We start from the raw sequence: 23,713 nt of genomic DNA, 5'->3' as shown, positions 1-23,713 counted from the left end.
TTTGTTAAATGTGAGCCAAAATCATCACAATTAAAAGAACCAAAGACTTAAACTACTTCAGTCTGTGTGCACTGAATTTATTTAATTCACGAGTTTCACAATTTGAGTTGAATTACTGAAATGAACTTTTCCATGACATTCTAATTTATTGAGATGCACCTGTAATCACATGGATGATTGCTGGTGCCAGACGGGCTGGTTTGAGTATTTCTGTAACTGCTGATCTTCTGGGATTTTCACATGCAACGGTCAGTAGAATTTACTCAGAATGGTGCCAAAAACAAAAAAACATCCTGTGAGTAGGCAGTTCTGTGGATGGAAATGTCTTGTTGATGAGAGAGGTCAACAAAGAATGGCCAGACTGGTTTGAACTGACAAAGTCTAGGGTAACTCGGATAACCACTCTGTACAATTGTGGTGAGAAGAATATCATCTCAGAATGCTATTCTGATCTACAGGTTGGTGCTGTTTTGGCAGCACGAGGGGGACCTACACAATATTAGGCAAGTGGTTTTAATGTTATGGCTAGTATGTTACTATACTCTTTCAACCAAAGCCTTTAATTTTGTATAGTACTATGACACAATCTAACCACTATTACTTGATCTATTTTATCTTCCCAATAGCTGGCCAAAAATGCCAAGTCAGATCTACTGCTGAAAGACCTCTATGTGGAGAACTCCCAGCTCATAAAGGCGCTACAGGTGACCGAGCAAAGGCAGAAAAGTGCAGAGAAGAAATCCTTCCTCCTAGAGGAGAAAGTGATTTCCCTTAATAAACTGCTACGTAAAATTGCCCCAGCGTCCCTCACTGCTTAAGAACTGTTTCCCTTCATTACAAGCCTTTACCTGTTGCACTGGACTGCAAAGTCCAACCCTAGTGCACTTGTGTTTTGGTGTGAAATAATTTTTGTAAAAGCAGGAAGCTATCCTAGTGTTAAATGGAAGGCACAAATAATGCAAGTCTTACATGTACTGTAACATCATGTTTTACTTTCAACAGTGAAAAGACCTTAAAACTTGGAACAACTTTAAAATTTGTCCTTTTGTAGAGTTAAATGAATACTAGCGAACAAGATCTTTGCAGTATGAGTAGGGTTGATTGTCAAGGACAGAACATATTGCAACATTACAAATTCCATTTGTTCTTTGTTTACTGTGATGTAAGATATAAACTGCAAGTGTTAACTGTTGGATCAAGTCAGGCTGTTAAGAAAAAACAGAAGCATTCTTTAAGTTTTAATGCCTGATTAGGTGTGAGATAACCAAAAGCACAGTATTCATACAATGTACAGTTTTGATACAAATGGTCTCTTGAAATTGCACATTTTCAATCATGCTGCACTAATGTCCACTTTGATATGAGTTGCAAGAGTTTTCTCTTTTGTACATAAGAGCTGGCTAATTGGTGGGAGAAAAACGTGATACCACTGAGTTGAAAATGCATGAGATATATCCACTAATTACTGTAATGAATGAGTAAAATTTTACCTGTGTACACAAGCATTGCTCTCTGTATGCGTACTGATTGAGTAATCAAATAATTACATCTAAATTGATCATTTGAAGAAAAATAAACTGGACTCATGTACATCTTTTTCTTAGATGACATGCTCTAATACACCCTGCTGAATAAGCTGCTCACATTTCCATCTGGGCAAAAAGTGCTGTGAAGAAGAGAAGAAATAAAGGGTAGAATGTGTTTAGCTGCATACAAAACATTCCGTGTAGGCTAATTTATACATGCTGTTAAGAATAGAATTACCTGGCACTTATTTTGCTGAAGAAAAATAGCCATCATCCATTTCAAATTCTCCATGGTCTTTTAGACAGTGCACCTAAACAAGGGAGAAAAAAAGCAACATCAGTCGTATGTTCCCATATTTAACTATGCTAAATGGTTGAATCTCACAGAAGCATCAAATTTTCAGTCAAAAATAAAAGGGAAATAAATTATCAAATTAAACTTTGCATTAAGAAAAATTAAAGGAATTTTTCACCCAAAAAAAAAAAAATTCTCTCATTTACTCACCCTCATGCCATTTCAGATGTGTATGACTTCTTTAGAACACAAAGATTTTTGTACGTGCGACAAGCGGCAGCTGATGGAGTTTCTGGTGCCCCCATAAGGAGTACCTATGCAGGCTGTGTAATATGCATATAGGGAGCAGCAGAACCGGTCAGTGATACTATTATTGAAGATGAACAATACCAAGAAATGCACCATGTATTCAGGTGGTCCCTAACCACATCCTTCACAGTTTTAGCAATAAATGTTTGAGTTATTAATAAAAAAAAAAAAGTGTATACCTTATATGCGAGAAAACTTTCCAGACCTGTGACTTATAAAAAATATAATTCTTTGATCTATCATCTTTATTTTATTTATGTGCATGTGTTTGTTTACATGTATTTTTATTTTTAATTTTTTTTATTGATTTTAATAATTTTTTTCACTTCACCTGTACTTCTTGACTTTATGACTCAGTGATTCTATTCCTACATTGTTGGATCTGTGATTGGACATTTACACTAGCAGCCAGAAGTTTGGAATAATGTACAGATTTTGCTCTAATGGAAAGAAATTGGTACTTTTATTCACCAAAGTGGCATTCAACTGATCACAATGTATAGTCAGGACATTATTAACATGAAAAATTACTATTACAATATGAAAAAAATAAATAAAAATTCAGAACTTCTTAAACTGCTTCAGAGTTCTCATCAAAAAGTCCTCCACGTGCAGCAATGACAGCTTTGCAGATCCTTGGCATTCTTGCTGTCAGTTTTTCCAGATACTCAGGTGACATTTCACATTTATCTGTTGTCCAATGTCTGTGTTTCTTTGCCCAGTCTAAATCTTTTCTTTGTTTTTCTGTTTCAAAAGTGGCTTTTTCTTTGCAATTCCTCCCATAAGGCCTGCACCCCTGAGTCTTCTGTTTACTGTTGTACATGAAACTGGTGTTGAGTGGGTAGAATTCAATGAAGCTGTCAGCTGAGGACACGTGATGCATCTATTTCTCAAACTAGAGACTCTGATGTACTTATCCTCTTGTTTAGTTGTACATCTGGCCTTCAACATCTCTTTGAGTCCTTGTTAGAGCCAGTTGTCCTTTGTCTTTGAAGACTGTAGTGTACACCTTTGTATGAAATCTTCAGTTTTTTTTTTGGCAATTTCAAGCATTGTATAGCCTTCATTCTTCAAAACAATGATTGACTGATGAGTTTCTAGAGAAAGCTGTTTCTTTTTTGCCATTTTTGTCCTAATATTGACCGTAAGACATGTCAGTCTATTGCATACTGTGGCAACTCAAAAACAAACACAAAGACAAGGTTAAGCTTCATTTAACAAACCAAATAGCTTTCAACTGTGTTTGATATAATGGCAAGTGATTTTCTAGTACCAAATTAGTAATTTAGCATGATTACTCAAGGATAAGGTGTTGGAGTGATGGCTGCTGGAAATGGGGTCTACATCAGTAATGTCCTGACTATACTTTGTGATCAGTTGAATGCCACTTTGGTGAATTAAAGTACCAATTTCATTCCGAAACAGAAAAATTTGTAAATTATTCCAAAATTTTGGCTGCCATTGAAACTTCTGTTTTTCAATTTAAAAAATCCACAGTTTCAGCACAATCTGTGGACTTTTTCAGACAGCCCCTTGCCTACTGTATGAAAAATGTCCAACTTGTATCAACGTTAAATGAACGATTTCGCCGTGACACCATCTGACCAGCTTACGGGACAATTTGTATCCCGTATTGATTTGATTCATAAAATATTTCATATTTAAATATGGGATGATCCCATATTACAGGACGGGTGGCAACCCTACCTGGAGGTCTAATATTGTACATTCTCATGAGCAAAGTGTGGATGCAGAAAAACGTAAGATTATCAAGAGAAATTGTAAATCGGGAGACCAGCGGGAGGAGGGGTGGAAAAACGGGAGAAACCCAGTAAAATCGGGAGTGTTGGCAGGTATGCCATCTATCGCTCTGCACATGCGTCAAGCACTAGGAAGTGTAATTGAGACTGAAATCATGATTGGGCCTAGAGATTGCAATGGCAAGATGTACAGTGAAAAGGGGGTTACATTTTGGTCTGTTCTCATCCAAAATAAATTGGATTACTTCAGAAGTCATGGATTAAACCACTGGAGTTGTATGGATTGCTTTTATGCTGCCTTTATGTGCTTTTTGGCGCTTCAAAGTTCTGATCACCATTTACTTGCATTGTGAGGACCAACAGAGCTGAAATATTCTTCTAAAAATCTTAATTTGTGTTCTGCAGAATAAAGAAAGCCAAACACATCTGGGATGACACAAGGGTGAGTAAATGATGAGAGAATTTTCATTTTTGGGTGAACTATCCCTTTAAGCCTATTTTTTTTTTTTTTTTTTTTTTAATAAACACAAATTCTCATTACTGTAATTTCTGGACTTTAGTAAAAAGATGACAGTAATGTTTTATTTAAAATTAAAGGCAGAACAACAAATACTACCCTGATGTATAAATACTTAACTGTTTCCTATTACAGTAAAGAGGATTTGGAAGGGAAATGTGCTTAAATGTCATTTAAATGGTTCTACATGTATACTTGATTTTCGACAAGCAAAATATTCATTTCCTTTTGATTTTGTGGTTCATGGACATGATTTTGATCAATTTTGAGAGATTCACCCAAATATATTTTATGATTCTAAGACTGAAAAGAGATTTCGACATGCTCTGGAGCATTTATTTAACATTAAATTAGTTGTAGGATCACATGTAGTTTGCAGATCACTCAACTCAATATATAAACTCTTAGGAGGCTTCACATCTTGTGTTATGCCAAACCTTCCTATCCCCGAAGTGACCTCATATACAGTAAGGTGCCAGAGATTTTTTGTACTGATTAAACCACTCCATCTGCATACAATTTAGAAATCAGATTTACATTACACACAACAGTTAAATACTATTGAATTGAAGATACCGAAACACATGACAATGAACGTTTGTTTTTCTTCCTCAATCAATCCTCACCTCTTCAGCACACATATGAAATCTGATGGTTGTGGGCAGTACACTCCCATCTGAGAGAACAAATTCGTAGGTGGGAAGAAGAGGAAACGGCTGTGTTTGAATGTACTTGAGTACACAGGAATGCATGCAGCAATCCAGTGCTGGTTCCTCAGCAGGCAGCATTGATGGAACTTGATGGTTGGAATCAGCTCACTCTTGCCCTCTGACTTTGCCTTATTCCTTCAAGAAATCAAAACAAAATCAGTTTTATATGGGGTATAATGGTTATGCTTTATAAATTAAATCATACAAAATAACATAATATTTATTTTATTTGTATTCCCTTTCCTTAACTCAGATTACTACTACAAATGTACCTGCCAACAGATTGGCAGCACAATTAAAGGAATGCTCTGGGTTCAATACAAGTTGAGCTCAGTTGACAGCACTTGTGGCATAATGCTGATTACCACAAAAAATTATTATAACTTGTTCCTCCTGAAAAATGAAAAAGCACAAATCTGGGTTACAGTGAGGCACTTTCCATACAATGGAAGTGAATGGGGCCAATCCATAAACTCACTGTTTCAAAAGTATAGAAACAAGACATAAAGGATATGTGTGTAAACATGATTTTAGTGTGATAAAATCACTTACTAACCATTTCTGTGTAAAGTTATATCCAATTTTACAACTTTATTGCCATGACGAAGTAACGCTGTAAACCCTAAAATGGCCATAACTTTGATTTAAACAACTTTACAGCTCAAATAATACATGAGTTTCAACAGAAGAATTAATGAAAGAGCTTTTATAAAATTATAAGCTTCATATTGGGGTGTTTAAACCCTCCACACATTGGCCCCATTCACTTCCATTGTAAGTGCCTCACTGTAACCTCGATTTTTGCTTTTTATTATCATTTATTTAATTTTGTTTTTTTAGTAGAGACGAGACGAAATTAATGTTTGTGGTAATCAACATTACGCCACACATTCTGTCGATTGAGCTTAACTTGTATTGAATCTGGAATATTCCTTTAAGATTCAGATCAATTCAGACACCAAGCACAACAAAGACATTAAAACTGAGAAAAACTTGAATCTATCTTTACAAACAGATCTGCTATCTAGAATTCACAGTGCATAAATATATTAGTTCACGTACAGTACACTTACACATCACTCTGATTGTGTTCAAACTGAGTCTTTCATCTCCTCCAGAACTTGTCGAATAGCGTCTTCCTGCTGGAAATGAAGAAAACTGGCGTTAAATTAAGATGTTCAAGAAATCCACGTTATCGGTGTGGTAACTTAGTGCAGACTAAAGAGTCAGTTTCCTATTACACAGCACAATGTAAGATAACTGTAGAAAGTGCAGCGCTTTACTTACATTATACGCGGGTAACTGACCGTCGCCCAATGAGCTCGACTGCCTTTTCGCATAACATTATAAATGTGTTCAAAAGCCAAAAATGTTAATATTGTAGCGATACAGTCTGCGCTAACAAACGTCCAGTGTAATCGAAGGCAATTTTCGCGGTAGAATTGTGTTGTTATGATCACGTGAGCCTTACATTTACTACGGATAGTCAGATAGGACACTTTCAGTGCTGACCACAGACAGAACGGTTCTGCTGACCCCACTTTGCAAATGCAGAATAAATCATTTTGTAGATGTACATTGCATGCTACAAATGTTTGGATTGACAATGGGTTGTCTTAACGAAAAGAATAATGGTAACAATTTACAATAAAGTTGTATTAGTTAACATGAACTTTACAAAACAATTTATTCAGCAGTTAAGCTCATTCGACAGCATTTGTGGCACAATATTGATTACCACAAAAAAATAATTTTGATTTGCCCCTCCTTTTCTTAAAATAATAAATAAAAATACTCACAGTTTCAAAAGTATAACTACAAGACAAAATACATGTTAATATGATTTTAGTGTGATAAAATCGCTTACTAACCTTTTCTGTGTAAAGTTATAGCGAATTTTGCAGCTTTGTTGCCATGACGATGTAATGCCAACAAACCCTAAAACGACTGTAAAAATGACAATTTAAACAACTTTACAGCTCAAATTATACAAAAGTTTTAACAAGAATTAATGTAAGAGCTTTAATAAAATTATATGCTTCACATTTCTGTGTTTAAACCCTCCAAAAATTGGCCCCATTCACTTCTATTGTAAGTGCTTCAATGTAACCTCAAGTTTTGCTTCTTTTTCTTTATTTTTTTATTTTTTTATTTTTTTTATTATTTTATTTTTTTTAAGAAAAGGAGGGACGAGTCAAAATAAATTTTTGTGGAAATCAATATTATTCGACAAATGCTGTCGAATGAGCTTAACTTATATTGAACCCGGAACATTCCTTTAATTAATCTTTGTTAAAGTTGATTTCAAAATATACTATTTCATTTTTGAAATGGAAAGTTGTATACATTAACATTAGTTAATGCACTATGAACTCTAACATACTTACAATGAACTATTCTATTTTTATAAGTTGAAAATGCATTTAGAAAAAAAATTGAATAAATATATTCATAAAAAATGGTTTGTTGTTAGTTCATAATACCTAATGCATTTAAAAATGTTAACAAATAAAACCTTGTTGTAAAGTGTTAGCAGAAATTTTTTATAAAACAATATACATTACAATTTTATTACAATATTTATTTTTCTATCATATTTATTATTAGTAGTAGTAGTATATTTAACTGAAATAACTAAGCAAACCTGAATGTGTGGCCCAAATTGTGATCTTTGCTTGCAGGTCTTTGCAGTTTTACACTTTTTTTTTATTTATTTTGTCAGAGTTTCTTGTACATTTTCCACATCAGCATCCATATATTTATTCATCCATCCAAGAGCAACCTTTATCTTGAATAGTCTTAGATATATGAAACGTAAACAGAACAAATGGCATGAATGGTAAAAGATTTAGAGACTAGCCTATTCTGATAACTTTTTCTTTTTCTTTTTTTCAGAAAAAAAAAAATGTATAAATCCAATTTAGCTACCATCCACCTCAACCTATTGAATTTTAGTTCATCCAGTCTTTAGAAGGCAATGCAGTCTGGAGAGACATCCCAGCACCCCCACAACCTCATCTCTCACCGTCCGGAGATCGCCCGCATTGCCCGATACATATATCGGCACACCAACAGATCCACAGCCAGAAAACACTCTCCATGAAGGTAGTCTCTTGAGACCACTAATGAAAATGCATCTGTTGTGCATTCTTAGAAGGGTATTTGAAAAGGCTATCAGATACATAGGGGAGAATGGTTAAGTGTTGCCTGTGTTGAGGTAGCTAATATTTCACCTGTGCCATGGTGCCATCTCATTAGGCACTGTAAATCTGTTGGCATAATGGCTCATAAAAGGACATTCACCGTCAGTACACGGGAAGCAGCGTCTCTAAGAAACAGATTCAAAATAATGAGAAAATTATGTGAGAGCTATGAAACTGTAAAATACTGTATTAAAACACAGTAGGTATCTGTTCCATATCAAATGAATGACTGTGCAGTTCTTTCAGTTCTATTCATACATTCAGTCAGTCTTAATAATATGCTCAGAACTTTATGCGTAAAATGTGAGAGAAAGTCGTGCGCCAGACTGATCATCTTGTATATAGGGATTCCAATTAGGATATTCATACTGTACTTTTCCTAATTTTTTTCAGGTTCGTAGGAGAACATTGGTTGGTCTTCATTTTTGTCAAATGCAAGACGTTTAACACCACTCTTGCCTTGGTCATGTGGGTCATGAAAAATACATTACAGAATTTTATTTTTAAAGAACAGAATACAACTATGAGAGCATGAAAAAAATGTATCTGGTCTGGAGAATCAAAAATTCATTTTGTTGAGCTTTTCTGGGCTAAATGCCAATGCGGCAACATGATGCTCTTCCTTTTGAAGAAGAACTAATGACTGGATTTGCCAAAGTTTGTCAGGTGGTGGCATCAATTTTAAAGATTGAGTTTTGTTTAAGGTAAGCAGCATTATTTTGGTATATTTTCTCTATTTGGACTTTTGTGGCCTATACACCTATAAATCTTGGTTTGGACTTCTAAAAATATGTGGTGAGTCCCTTGATACACTGTAAACCCTAATGTTCATTACTGGAAAAATCAAGCTTAATGAAACTTTATTTGAAATGTCAAGATGTGGTCTCATAACTCAAATATCTATGTTCCTTCAACTTATTTTTCTTAAAAATCCATAGACTTGAGATTTTAAGTGTTAATAACCCAAACAACAAAATGAGGCTATGGGGAATATCCATAATGCATCATGTTTTAATTATTTAATTATGTTTCTTTGGTCAAAGGGAACACATGGGGGCATTTAAATAGTTCTTATTAAGAATTCATAGAGGTTTAAGCTCTTTTGTAGCATTATTTATGTTGTCTTGTTGCAAGTAGTTGTTTTGTGTGATGACACCATTAGGGTGATCTGTGTCCCATTTGGTTAACTTGGACCATGTTAATTCTATTTTAGTTCACCTTGTGCATGTGCAACTTAAGTGCAGGCGTCTATGCATTTCTGTGGAGAATTAAGTTTATTCAATGATTGGCACAGAATCAGTTATAATCTTCATTATTTAAGCTGTGTTATTGTATGAACTAATTTGAGTCCATTCAATTAAAATCATTAAGTAGAATAAAAACATTTAAATAGCAGATCTGTGTTAAGTCTACTTGCATAGTTACCATTACTTAAATAGTTAAGTTTATTCTATATGATCACCAAGTTAAGTGAACTTAATTACTCAGTTCAGTTGAGGGAGCGAGTTTACTCAATCAACTGAGTAAAGTTAAACTTTTTTGGGTTTTCAGTGTATTATCAGAACTTATTACTTATGACATTCTGATCACAAAACACCATTATTTCAGTCGTTTTTTGTGTGTATTTTTTTCATGCTGATATATTATTATGGTGTAATCAATTTCAGATGAACATGCACAAAAATGTCCAACTGTACTTGGCTAGAAAAATTTGCAATGCGGACCAGACTTTAAAGTCAAAAGGCTATACAAGACAACAAACAGACAAAGCAAATCTGGAGTTTGAGACAAGTCTTTGAATGTGATTGAATGGCCCAACCTTGAATAGTCCAGACTTGAAATCCATAGAAAAGCCACACCCCATTTAGTCAGCCAGAGCTTGAATGGATCTGCTTGACTAAATGACTGAAGCTGCCCAAGTCCAAGTATGTAAGACATCAGAAGCAAACTCATGAAGACTCTGAGCTATTAACATATTTAAAATAGAAATTTCAGTGTTTTAAATAAAAATTTGGTAAAGAGTAAAACAATAACCAAATAACACTTTCACTTTTCATTATGTAGTTTTCTATATTGATAGACAAGACGATAGACGATAAAGAAAAGATCAATCACTTTTTGAAATACAGTAAAACACAAAAAAAGTGAAGAGGTCTAAATAGTTTTTGAAGGCGTTGTAAGTGCCAGTGTAACATAATAAATAGCCAGTTGCCACAGAGAGAATACACAGAGGGTTTTTAATATTTACCCATCTCTCAGATGTCTGTATCTCTCATGTATCTTTGATTAGCACACTACAAATTCAAAGGGAAGGATGACAGTTCACCGTGCTTTACAGTGTGGGAACAGCAGAGTTTATGGGTGAGTTTATTATTGGGTGTGAGCTAGATGAGGGAATAACACCCAAAGGCATTTATGAGAGGAGCAAGAAGGGAGATATTGTTCCATGTGAAGAATTCATGCTCTTTGCCTACTCCACAGTTTGATTGGGACGCCACCCAAACTGGGGATAACAGTATAATTAACAGGGACAGCTGTAGAAACGGTCCCCCTGTCAGTGGCCACAGCAGAAACCCATCCACTGGGCCTTTGCCCAGACCAGTCTCAGCAAATCAACTTCTAAAACAATAGAAAGAGTTCACAGCCATATCAGTGTCTTGTGCGACAGCATGTGGTCCTTCAAGTCCCCAGTTCAACCACCCCCTTTTAAAGCTTTCTCAAGTTTTATTTTTAATTTTTTACTATGAACTGCCTACATCTTAAGGGAATCGTTCACCCAAGCCATTTACAAATGCATTGTATGTCACTGATATGCAGTTATAACAACATGAATAAAAATGGAGACTTTCATACAATACTTGCCAAACAATGAGACATTTTACCTCACATGACATAAATGATTAACAATAACACTTATACAACATAAATAACCTTTGAAAATGGCTATAGGCTATAGTGTAGGCAAAGTGGACACATATGAAGAATTGATTAAGGAGTTACCAACATTAAGGCTTTTGCATACCAAACGCAAATTTTCATGGCAAGAACATTTTAAATTGAAACAATGGATTCCCATGAAACCATCCACAACTGTAGTGAACATTCACATGCCGACAAAGTGATTTTTTTGTCAGCTGAGTTTGTCAATTTTATGTGCAGCAGATTTAGAAACATGTACATAGAAATTTGTATTGTTTAATGGTCATCATTATATGATAAATGCTGTGAATAAGCATGAAGTCCCGAAAACTGTTTTTACGGAGGACTTTAGGGAACTAGGACTAGGTAAGTTTCTTTTGACCAGGGTTGGGGAGTAACGGGATACATGTAACGGGATTATGTATTTAAAATACAAAATATAAGTAACTGTATTCCACTACAGATACAATTTAAATCATTGGTAATTAGAATACAGTTACATTCAAAAAGTAATTTGAAGAGATTACTTTGCATTTTATTGTCATTTGTTTCATTTAATATTTAGTCCTTTCAGATGGAAAACATTTATACATATAAATGATGCGATCCAAAGTGCATTTGAACAGCGGTGAAACACTTTCTTATGATGTGTTACATTCATACGAGCAGACAGAGAAGTAAGTTTGAAGTAAGTTTGGAGCAGAAGAAATAGGAATAAACCTTGTGTAAATTGTCAGCTTTACGCTAAGCTAAAATGCTATTTCTAGCCATTTTACATGCACGTTACCAGACACAATCATATTTTTTTATCAAGAAAATTCACGTTGGATCATAATTTCTTTTTTCTAGTAAGACCTTTGATATTAGGGCAAAAATCGTATTCTTGATGATTATTTTTTGTATTGTTTTCCTGTAAAAATATCTACAAATCCTTAAAACAAGATCAATTTGATTGATCTTGTTTTAGAAACAACATTGCATAAGATATTTAGGTTTTTCAGAGAATGTATTTTTAACATGTATTTTGTCTTACTGTACTGGCAGAGTTTTTATAGTCAAAACAAGTGAAAAAAAATCTACCAGTGCTGAAGAAGTAATCCAAAGTATTTAGAATACGTTACTGACCTTGAGTAATCTAACGGAATACGTTACAAATTACATTTTACAGCATGTATTCTGTAATCTGCAGTGGGATACATTTCAAAAGTAACCCTCCCAACCCTGCTTTTGACATCGATATGAGAAATAAAGTAACGACACAAGTGATTCAAGAAATTACAGTAATTAATATAAACACAAAGCAGACTTTAGCTAAATGACAAGATCCCTCCTTTAAATCTCACTTTAATAATCTATTTTTGCTGCATTGACAAATCATGAATTAGGTCATGTTTTTGATTATTGTGTGTATGAACAAATCTATTTATTAAGCATTTATAACATGTAAGTTAAAATGCTTACTATTTGGCAAGCATTGTGTGAAAATTGCATTTTTCATGTTATAACCACATATCAATGATAAATTATTATCATGCATTTGTAAATGACTTATTAGTCATTAATGAATCCCTTTATAAACACTTAACAAAGAGAACATTACAGTAAAGTGTTACCAGAAAGTCATTAATGTATGTGTTTGGAACAAGAGGGCGAGTAAACCATTTTTGGATGAAATATCCCTTTAAATCCTGAGTCACATTTAAACCCGAGGACTCTCATATATTATCTAACAACTTACAAACATCCTCTGCTTGGTTTGTACTTTCAAGGCCTAGATAAAATCCCACTTACAGACTCAAACATGTCTTTGTCAGGGCAACAGTATCCCATAAACCCTTTGGGGTTTAGGATGCTGTCACTGTAGTACTTATAGGCTCTCTGATGGTTGCAGGCAACAATGTCACAAGTACCTGGAAAAAGAGTACAAGATTACAGAGGGAGAAAGTGATAAGTAGAATGAAGGGATGAATGAAAACGAGGAAGATGGATCAGAGAAAAGGGTCACAGGGATTTGTCTTGTTTTCTCACAGCATGAGTTAGCCACCATGCGTCTAATAGCTCCAGCTATGCGACTTTGGCTCCTTCAATCTTCCTCATTGACTGGATAAAACAGAACAGATTCAGCTGTGGCTTCCCATCCAAACCCCGCTGGAATTGCACAAATGTTGCCACTTGAGCCATGATATCACCCCTCACCCCCAACCACTGCACCACTCAAGCTGATTTCAAAAGAAACCTGCTGTCTTTTTTTGGAATGGAGCTTATCCAATTCTACAGCTCTAGAAAACACAATGATGCCCTGGTGTTTTGGTAAAAATTATTCAGTAAGTCACTGTTACATACATAATTGCATGACAGCAGAATCAGATATTATCTTCTTCATAAAGGGGCAATATTTGCTTCCTGGTGATGATTTTCAAGGGCATTTTTTACCTTAATGAGGGCATTCTTTTTCTAACCATACAAAACACACTGGGTCAAATAAATTTAATCAATTCATTAAACTGAATTCTGAATCTGATTAATTAGATGATACCTATAAAATTAATTAGCATATCAAACTCATATTCTATACAATATGTATATCCAGGCATAAATTATCTATCAGAAAATATCTAAATATTTTGAATTTATAGAATGAGCAATTCATTGCACATTTTGAATTTCAAGGCCATTTTTTGTCACGTTTGGTGGTGTTTTTGCCCCAAATCATTTCTGACCCTGCATGATAGTGATCTAGCTACAGTATTTGGTCAGTACTCAAAAAGTTATTCCCTACAAATTACTTCTCTGGAAATTGTAATCATCGAAAAAGTAATCACATTACTAATTACTTAACTTTTATGTTTCTTTACCTTTTAAGCAACCTGGTCTCTTGGAATCACGTAACTATAGCCACATTTTTGCTAAACGAGTTTTACGTGCCGTTTTTCTATCCATCACAGCAGTGTTCTGGTGAAATGAACACAAGAGGCACAACAACAACAACGAGTATAATTCACTTTCACACAAATCATGAGTAAAACGTCTTCTTATTAACACTTCACAAAATGTGTCTTTTACCCTGTTACTCACTGAATGACATCAAAACACTTGTTCTTTAACAGATAATTTGAAAGACAATACATTTTAAAGCTTCCATTACTGTGCATAAGCAACTACATTTACAAGATTACTCCAAAGTGACTAAGTTGAGCAGTAGCTGAACTGGTGTTGCATTGGACTTTGAACGCAGAAGACCGGGGTACAGGTCCAGCAAAGTCAACACATGAGCCAAAAGTGTATAATTGGTTGCTTCAGCTATTGCATTTTTCATCTCACATCTGTTTTTATCACACTGTCTGTTTGGTTTAGGTGTAGGGTTTAGGGTAGGGATGTTAGTTTTGTTTATTTAAAGCTAGAAAAACAGATGTGGTTTTTAAGGTTAATACTCTGTAATTTCACATTTGTTTTTTTATGACACTATTGGTCAGGCTTACATTAAAGTATTAGGTTAGGGGTATAGGTTTTGTTCATTTAAAACTCCATAGAGCATTAACCTTAAAAACCACATATTTTGGGGGAGAACATTTGACTGGCTTTTAGCACTCCTCAGGGGACACTTCAGCTATGAACTGCTGCGATAAATGTAATAACCACAAAATTTCATTTCATTCAAGAGATCAGGCTGCTTTTAAGTTACTTAGTTACCGTACTGAAAATCAGTAACTTTAATCAAATTACAAGAATTGAAAATAAAATGTGTTACACTCCTTTTTAACTAAAAAGTAATTTGATTAGAGTAACTTATTACCTTGCAATCACATTACACCCAACGCTGTCAAACTTAATGGCAAACATAATGTTAGGGTTAGTGTATATGCCATACTAATTAATATTATAAAATACTGGAGAAGTCAAGTCAAGTCATTTTATTTGTATATTGCGCTTTTCACAACACACATAATTTCAAAGCAGCTTTACAGGAAATCATGCATTAAAAAAAAAAAAAAAAACAATGTAACTAATATCTATAATGTCTTACAGTGATCATTGTGTGGTTTGATTAAATATGATTGTAAATTGTGTATAGAAATTAAATAATTAAATAATAATTGTATTTAGAACCCCTGTGAGCAAGCCGAATGCTCCATAAGATGTTGGTTAATGTAGAAAAATAACCTTGGGAGAAACCAGGCTCACTGTGGGGGCCAGTTTCCCTCTGGCTAAACAACATGAATATAATGCCAATATTAGTTATTTGTGTGCACTGCAAGTCATGGTTTTAAATTTGTAAATTAAGCATTAAGGTCCAGTGTTTTAAAAATAAAAAGAAAAGATTTTTTATGAACTTTAAAATTAATGACTAATGTCTTTGAAGTCCATTCTGGATTAACTGCAGAATTTCACATAGATGCATTGTCCTTTGTTAGTTGGCTGATGAAGGCTTTTTATTTGGCAATTATATGATAGAGTTTGTATTCAATTTCAAGAGTGTAATCCATCAATAAACAAAGGTGATGCAAGCAGAGATCAATGAGATGCATCGCAGTTCAACCGGCAGGTCATTTCAGTGAGGTTCGGTGGGGTCCATCCTAAATCCAAGATTCAGGCAGTGGCATATGAAGTATCCCATGTCTTACAGTTGGAGTTGGCATCAGTTCATCCTCTGAAGTCAAAAAACTGAAGTGATGTCTGGCTAGCACCGGCTATAGTTTGTCGTCATCTCTCAGCGACACGTAGCAGTGGAGTCTGACACAAAGCAGGAACTGAGCTGGATCTGGCAGGCTCTGGTAACCTCGGGATATGAATCAATTAGAACATGGAAACAAATAGTCATGGAAACAAATAGAATAATATTAGCGTAGATGCCATTCAATTTTATGCAGAGTTATAGATCATGATGGATGTTTCTGGTTCCGGCAGACCTAACTAAAGCAGCCTAATTGTGAGTTGATGGATAAATTAGGTTTATGCCTGGCTAAATAGTGAGTGTGTCTGCATCCCGAACAGTGTTAGGAAGACTACTCCATAGTTTAGGAGCCATTTCATTGATACACTCTGCTAATTTGGAGAATTGTGAATTTTCATTGGGTTTAGAAGAAATATAAAGTTGGGTATCGCCGGCATTACAGTGGAAACTTATTCCATGATTCCTGATATTATCTCCCAAGGGAAGCTTGTATAAGGAGAAAAGTAGAGGCCCTAAAACTGATCCCTGTGGCACTCCATACTTAACATTTGTTTGATTTGACAATTCCTCATTTACACATACCAAATTACTAGAGAGGAGAGCGGCACCTTCCCTGGAGGGATGGAGTCCGTCTCTCTTTAGCAGCTCAGGTCTACCCCGAAAACTCTTCCAATTGTCTATGAATCCTATGCTATTCTCCGGACAACTCTCAGACATCCAGCCGTTCAGTGACTAATCTACTATAAACCTCGTCACCACGATGAGTAGGGAGGGGGCCCGAGCATATTACAGTGCCTAACATTGTTTTTTTTCTTTAGCATTATCATTAGTGATCTCTGACTGGCGCAGCCAGACATCATTAGTGCCAACATGAATAACAATCTACATTTAGCATTAGCCAGCACCTGTAAATTTGATCTGATGTCAGATGCCGAAATGCATTTAACAATGTTGGCTGGAGTCTCTATTTCCACGTTCCTTACAAGAGAATCACCAATTATTAGGGCTCTTTCAACATGATTCCTCTTTTGTAAGTCGCTTTGGATAAAAGCATCTGCCAAATGAATAAATTTAAATGTAAATAAATCTCAGTGGGGGCATCACTGTGTGGGGAGAATTGATTGGAAACCCTAAAAGAAATGGGAGAGTGGTGTCGCTTTGCTGAGCGAGTATGCTGCTGAGACGTCACACAAATGCCCTGCTGCGGGGGCTCTAGAGCCTGAACCAAAGTGTGTGTGTTGCTCGCTGTTCTACCCGCATCTGAAACAGTATCTACCGGCTTCTCTTTCTCACTGACCTCCACTAGTGTTCGGATGCGTGCCTTGAACTCATTAACCTTCTCCGTCAGCCTGACTAATTCCTTACATTTATCACATGTGAATCCCTCACTGCTGATGGAAGAAGCTATAGTAAACATGTGGCAGGAAGCAATAACATGAGCATGCCATGACTTACCTCAATTGTTTGTTGTTGTTGTTGTTGTTATGGTTGTTCTTGAGCAGTGAGTATTCCGTGTAAAACACAGTGGAGAAAACAAATGCACGCAGTCGAGATATGAGATGTAGAGAAACGGAAAAACGGGTGCGTGCGGTATAATACACACAGATGAAACAGTAGAAAAGCCGAAAAACACGAAGCACGAGGTAAAATGGCAAAGGATAAAACGATGAGCGTATAAGAATAAGAATAAGCAATGCTAAGCAGGCTAGCAAGCTACAAAAACTTGTGCAGCGTGCCGTCAGCAACAATAACACTGCGTGACATGTGTCTAATTCTTCAAGCTACAGAACCAAAGGTTGATTTGATAAAGTAAATGAATGCTAATATGAAATATTACCTACTGTATTGTTAAGATCTTTTTTTCCTGTTCTGTTTTGTAACCATGTATATCATAAATGATGTCTCACCTTCCCAAATACTGTTACTGTAATATCCACTATTTGCGAAATTATATTTTTTTCACAGCCAGGCATGTGCTCTACTCCACTGGGGTAGAAGTCAATGTGCCCAAGAGTTTTGGTCATTCCTAGACCTGTAAGAAAATGTTACCTCCAACACACACACTTTCTTCATTTCTTTTTCAAGTAAATCATAGAACTTGGTTTTTATAATTTTAATACACATTAGTTTTAACAAAATAAATAAACAGCACAACAATCTGTTTATTTTTTAACTTTGTGATTGTATTGCTGACTTTTCAGACCAATCTCAAAGCTTACGTGTGCAACACATTGCATACAATTAAAAACAAGAATAAACGCATTATCACTTCATAGCATCAATATAAGGGATGATGGGGAGTGAATATGTGTGAAAGGCATCAACAGTGATGTACAGAGACCTTAGCATGGACAGGGGTGGACATTTTTTTTGAATGAGGGATAATAATATATATTTAACTAATTTCTTTGCTTTTTGAGTATTTAAGCATTTTTCGTGTATTATATGCTTACATATTATATATCATTTTTCATTTTTTCCCCCTTTATCACATATAATAGCCCATTCTGTTATATTTCTCACAAAAAGCAACATGATATTACACTTGTTTATTTATTTATTTTCAGACATGGTCTGTGATAACCCCATGTTTTTGACATGTGTCATAGTAAAACCATGGTATTTTTTAAAGTACCATGTCAGTATCATGAAATAGGAATTCTCCTTCAAGGGCTCTGCACTTTGTAGTGAGTAGGGCATAGGGAGGATCACTTGCGATTAGAATCTGCCCCCGATCTGCTGTTGCTCGCGCTGTTAAAGGCAACTCCGCTTAATTTTCTTTAATACGCCTGCGATTTACAAATAATAACACATTATCACTGTTATTGTGAGCTTATTATGAGATTTTAATTTTGTTTCAAGTATTTTAATTTAATTATTAAAATGTGTCCCCTTTTTCTGGAAGACCAGAAGGGCACCTTTAGATTTGTGAACGCCCCTGCTGCCCCACTTCTGTGCATGTCACAGGGCATCAACAAACTTGGCATCTGAAGGGTCCAAGCGGACAAGTTCAGGAAAGTAAGGCTCAGTGGGATCCAAGCCTAGGAGGAGACAAATCCTCACAAGTACACCACAAAGCATTGTGTAAAATGTTACATGGCCAAATGCAATGTGAGAACACTGAACTAAACAAACAAACAATCACATCTTAAAATGTATTAACTTAAACCCTAACTTGACTGGACACCTGTGATTCGGCCCAATCATGGTGTCCTATGTCCAAACTCTCCAGCACAGTTTGCCCCCAGACTGTGCCCAATGATGTGGACATTTTCTGGCATCTGATTAAAACTGTCCTGTGAGGCAAAAATAAAACATTTACGACATTTATCAAATTTATGGATAAATGTGCATACATTAGTAAATAATTGTGAGACTAATTTCATCCCATAATTTGTACCAAATGATAGTTCTCAGGACAAGCATTTCTCATAAATGGCAGGTTATCACGTGTTTTAAATATTGTAATTTTATAAAATTTGCTATTTACAGTATCTGTTAGCCAAAACAAAGATTTCGCATTTTTACATTATACCTTTTACATTTTTTTGCAGTTTCATGAATTGTTTTCTGTTTCATCATTGATAATATAATATAATATAATATAATATATTGCCTGTTTGCATTAAATGAAATGTCTTTGGATGGTTAAAGGAGATTTAAGAGTACTTTTGTATCTTAATAAAACTGTTTTGTTTTTCATAATTTTTACTATTCAGCTTAACTATTTATGTTTTGCTGAAAAACCTAATTTACAATGTAATTGTAGGTTCCCGTAACATAGCATAACATAACATTGCATAACATAGCATAACATTGACTGTTTGCATTAAATGAAATTTCTCTGGATGGTCAGAAAGATTTAAGAGTACTTTAATACCTTACAGCATACTTGTAATGTAAGCCAATGTAAGCTGTGTGTGAGGCCTCTAAATGGTACCTGTGACCTTGAGTGATGTACTGTTTACTGCCTGTGTGAGTTTCCACTCTGATGGCAGATGTTGTGATCTAAACGGTGTCTGTTGTGGTCTGTTGTGAGACTTTATTCTACCTGTTTTAAAGGTGAAAACAAGGTGGTAATTCATTTGGTGGTACAATTTCATCATTCAACATGTAACCATATATCCATCTGAGGTAATTATAAGGATTTCTTGTTTCAACTTGCCTTAAATATTGAGATCATGTGTGCCACCTGATCTCCAACCACTCTGATGTTATTGGCTGCCTTTGTGTAGAGTGTCCACCCACCAGTTTCCCAGTCCACGCATATACAGTTCACGTCTTCAGCTGTCAACATGAGCTGCATGCCAAAAGAGTGCAAAGGATTTGAAAGCACTACTCCCAGTCCACCCTGTCCAACATGAACCATTTTTAAACAATGCATATACCTTATACATGTCAACAAGCCAGTTCTTATCTCCTTTGTCAGTATATCCGTGGATTATAAATTGGGTCTTTCTGGTTGGCTTGTAATTGGATGTTGCGATAAATTGCCTATCTGCTAAAAATTCCTAACAATGGGAGCGTTAAAAAAAATGCATAACATATATATATTTGACTTTTCTACAGTTGTAACAAAACAGACAGCATTTGAGAGTTCTGCTTGCCTGATAGTTGTCTAGACTTTCTCGTGTGAGGAGGAGGAAGCAGGTACCAATCTTCTCAGGGCTCCACAGTAACTTGGATATAGGTCTTTCAATAGTGTCTCCCCATGGTACTACATCAGAGAAACACCCCAGGTTTTTATAGCATACTGTACCTCACCTGATAAAATGAAAATAACCATTAAAGGATCTATTTATAGCCTATACTACTAACTAAATGTCAGAAATGAAAAACATTAATCCATGTGTGACTTAATGTATGCTGCTCCAACAAAGGGGCTCACAAGTCCTGCAGCCACATCTGAAACAAAAGAACAATTTTATCTATCAAAAGAAACTAAAGCTTAAATACTGTTAACATATTTCCCAAAAAAGCACCTACTTTGATGATGCCAAGCTTTGTTAGTTTGGGCTCCTTTTAAGCTGTGGGGCCCACAAATTGAGAGGGGTGAGGAAAGCCCAGGTGAGGGGCTGAGCAGATGGTGACCCACTCTGATATGCACTGCATTGTTAGCCTAAAAATGAAGGGTAACATTTCAAAATATAAATCAACGAGAAACTGCAAGGTAATGATAATATATTCTTTAAGAAATATTATGAAACTGAGGCTTCAAACTATTTATCAAATACTCTATAGTTTATGAAACACTACATCTTAACATGCTTGAAGGATCTTAAAGGAACTGTTCACCCAAAAATGAAAATTCTCTCATCATTTACTCACTCTAATGCCATCCCAGATGTGTATGACTTTCTTTCTTATGTAGAACACACACACACACACACACACAAAAGATTTTTAGAAGAATATTTCAGCTCTGTAGGTCCATACAATGCAAGTGAATGGTGGCCAGAACTTTGAAGCTACAAAAAGCACATAAAGGCATCTTAAAAGTAATCCATAAGACTCCAGTGGTTTAATCCCTATCTCATGAAGCGATCCAATCAGTTTTGGATGAGAATAGACCAAAATAAAACTCCTTTTTCACTGTAGATCTTGCCATGCAGTCTCTATGCACGATGATGATTTCAAGCTCGATTAGACTTCCTAGTGCTTGATGCATGCGCGGAGTGCTAGATGGCGCTATAGGAAGTATAATCAAGCTTGAAATCACAATCACCAAGGAGAATGCTGTCAAGATTTATAGTGAAAAAGGGATTATATTTTGGTCTGTTCTCACCCACAACTAATTGGATCACTTTAAAAGACATTGATTTAACCACTGGAGTCAGGTGGATTACTTTTATGCTGCCTTTATGTGCTTTTTGGAGCTACAAAGGAATGATCAATTGCAGAAAATTTTGAATATATTAAATAATCACAGTTAATATGTTTTGTTGATAATTGACAGACCTGATATTGTTGAATAGTCAGGCCAGGGGTCAAAGTCCATAGTGCAGAAAATGGAATTTTTAAATAATTTGTGTGTATGAATTAGTTTTATTGCTGTTTTGGCAAGTTTTCATCAAAGTCTAGTGAACCAAAGGCTAAAGGATGAAATGATCATTTCCACAGAGGTGCATTAAATGTCATTACCAGTAGATGACAGCAGAGTGCATTAAGCCAACTCGCTCTCTCTGAATATTGTCCTCAGATATTTATTAACTAATAAAATCGAGAGCATCATAATTAAAAGAGATGTACGTGACTCAAACATTAACTAATTATGATTTTATTACTCACAATTTCAAGAATTGATTGTCTCCACCAGTTAGAATTCTTAAACATGGGACTCATTCGCATTTGGCGCCAGTAGGCTTAAATCATTGAAGCCAACCAGATAAAGTTGGATGGCTTAATTATCTCTCTGTTATTGTAAGAATCTGTCGTAATGAAGGTGTACATGCACATAAACCCGATTATTTGCAAATGGTCAAGAGTAAATTAAAATAAAACAACTGAGGCGTAGGCTGTAATTTTTACAAGATGAGATACCTAAATGGCCACTTAGCAAGTGGTTCTCAAACCAACCCAAGATAATCCTATTTGAAAACAACCTCAAGGTATTTTTGTCTCTGCAAGATGCCTGTGCAAGTACTGGTTTATAAAAGGTGTCTGGTGTATTGTAGGCCAGATGGGTGAGGTCAACAGCTCTATCAAGTGTCCAAATGTTTTGCCGGATGTGCATCGTCTGTAGAAACACAATAGTGTTTTCATGAGTAAATACTTTAGAACTGTTTCAGACTTGCACATTTGACAGTATTTGAAATCCATGAGCAATAATCAATGTTGGATACAGTATATCTTAATAAAGGTTAGGAAGTGATTTCAATTCATTTAGGCCATCGCCCGTCTTTGTTTTGCCCTATTTGCATCGGAAATGCATCTTCGCCTACAACAAAGTCTTCAAATGATTGCTTGAGAGGAATAAATGGTTAAAAGGCTGAGGGGAAGTGTATAAGATAACTGGCAGGTTCTTCTTTTGGATTTACCGCAGGAATTTTAATCCTGCTAACGTAGGTCTATTACAGTTGGGGTTTACTATGGCATAGACATGGTCTTGAGGGCAAAAAGGATTAAACTTCAGAGTGATTAAAAATGTAATTCAGACTTAAATGATACACATGTGTATGTGTAATCCACACATGATTGAACTGGGAGACATCTCAGTTCTTTTGTTATATGCTGTACTTAAGGTTTACAAAATAATTTTGTGTTTTTTTTGTTTTGTTATTGTCATAGCAACATCAGTAATGATCCCTATTCAGTTGAGGCAGGAGGGAGAGTGAAACTATAATTGTAAGGGAACAGCTACTAGCTTGTATGTATCCTCCCAGGAGTGAAATGGGTGTGAGACGTTGTGTGGTCTGTGAATTTACACCTGCCTCAGGCATCAGTGCGTGGGGTTACTCAAACGATTTCTATTGTATCCATTTTCTAAGTCTGTCTAATAGGCCAAAAAGAGGAATTGTGACTAATCATGTAATGGCAGATTACCACCTGCAAACACAGTCATTTTTTGGGATAAAGTCTTTTGGATGCTTTTTAGACAAAAAGAAGTTTGGCTGTAAGCAGACTCAGGCTCAAGGTGTCATTTATACGATCTGCTATGGTTTAATAAAGGATGCAATGGAATTTTAATTTTAAAGTGGAGTTTTAATGTGAATTTTCCAGTTTGGTGTTTGTTCGCCATCTGTTTACCACACCTTATCCAAGAGACATAATTATATTTATGCAAAGGATCAAGAAGCAAGTGT

The 23,713-nt window shown here is 35.4% G+C and overlaps 3 pseudogenes; 1 reads left to right on the top strand and 2 right to left on the bottom strand.

Moving 5' to 3' along the window:
• The window catches only part of LOC127413503 (ninein-like protein), a 41,725-nt pseudogene extending 40,900 nt beyond the window's left edge, over window positions 1-825 (top strand).
• A 692-nt stretch (window positions 826-1,517) lies between these two features.
• Window positions 1,518-6,477, bottom strand: LOC127413499 (DNA replication complex GINS protein PSF1-like; annotated as a pseudogene).
• Window positions 6,478-8,073: 1,596 nt separating this feature from the next.
• LOC127414318 (pancreatic triacylglycerol lipase-like) lies at window positions 8,074-21,909 on the bottom strand (annotated as a pseudogene).
• Between the last annotated feature and the right edge of the window lie 1,804 nt (window positions 21,910-23,713).

This window comes from Myxocyprinus asiaticus, chromosome 23 (assembly GCF_019703515.2).
Source record: "Myxocyprinus asiaticus isolate MX2 ecotype Aquarium Trade chromosome 23, UBuf_Myxa_2, whole genome shotgun sequence".
Lineage (NCBI taxonomy): Eukaryota > Metazoa > Chordata > Actinopteri > Cypriniformes > Catostomidae > Myxocyprinus > Myxocyprinus asiaticus.
Note: the sequence above shows the minus strand (reverse complement) of the source record. Positions and strands in the feature narration are given on the sequence as shown.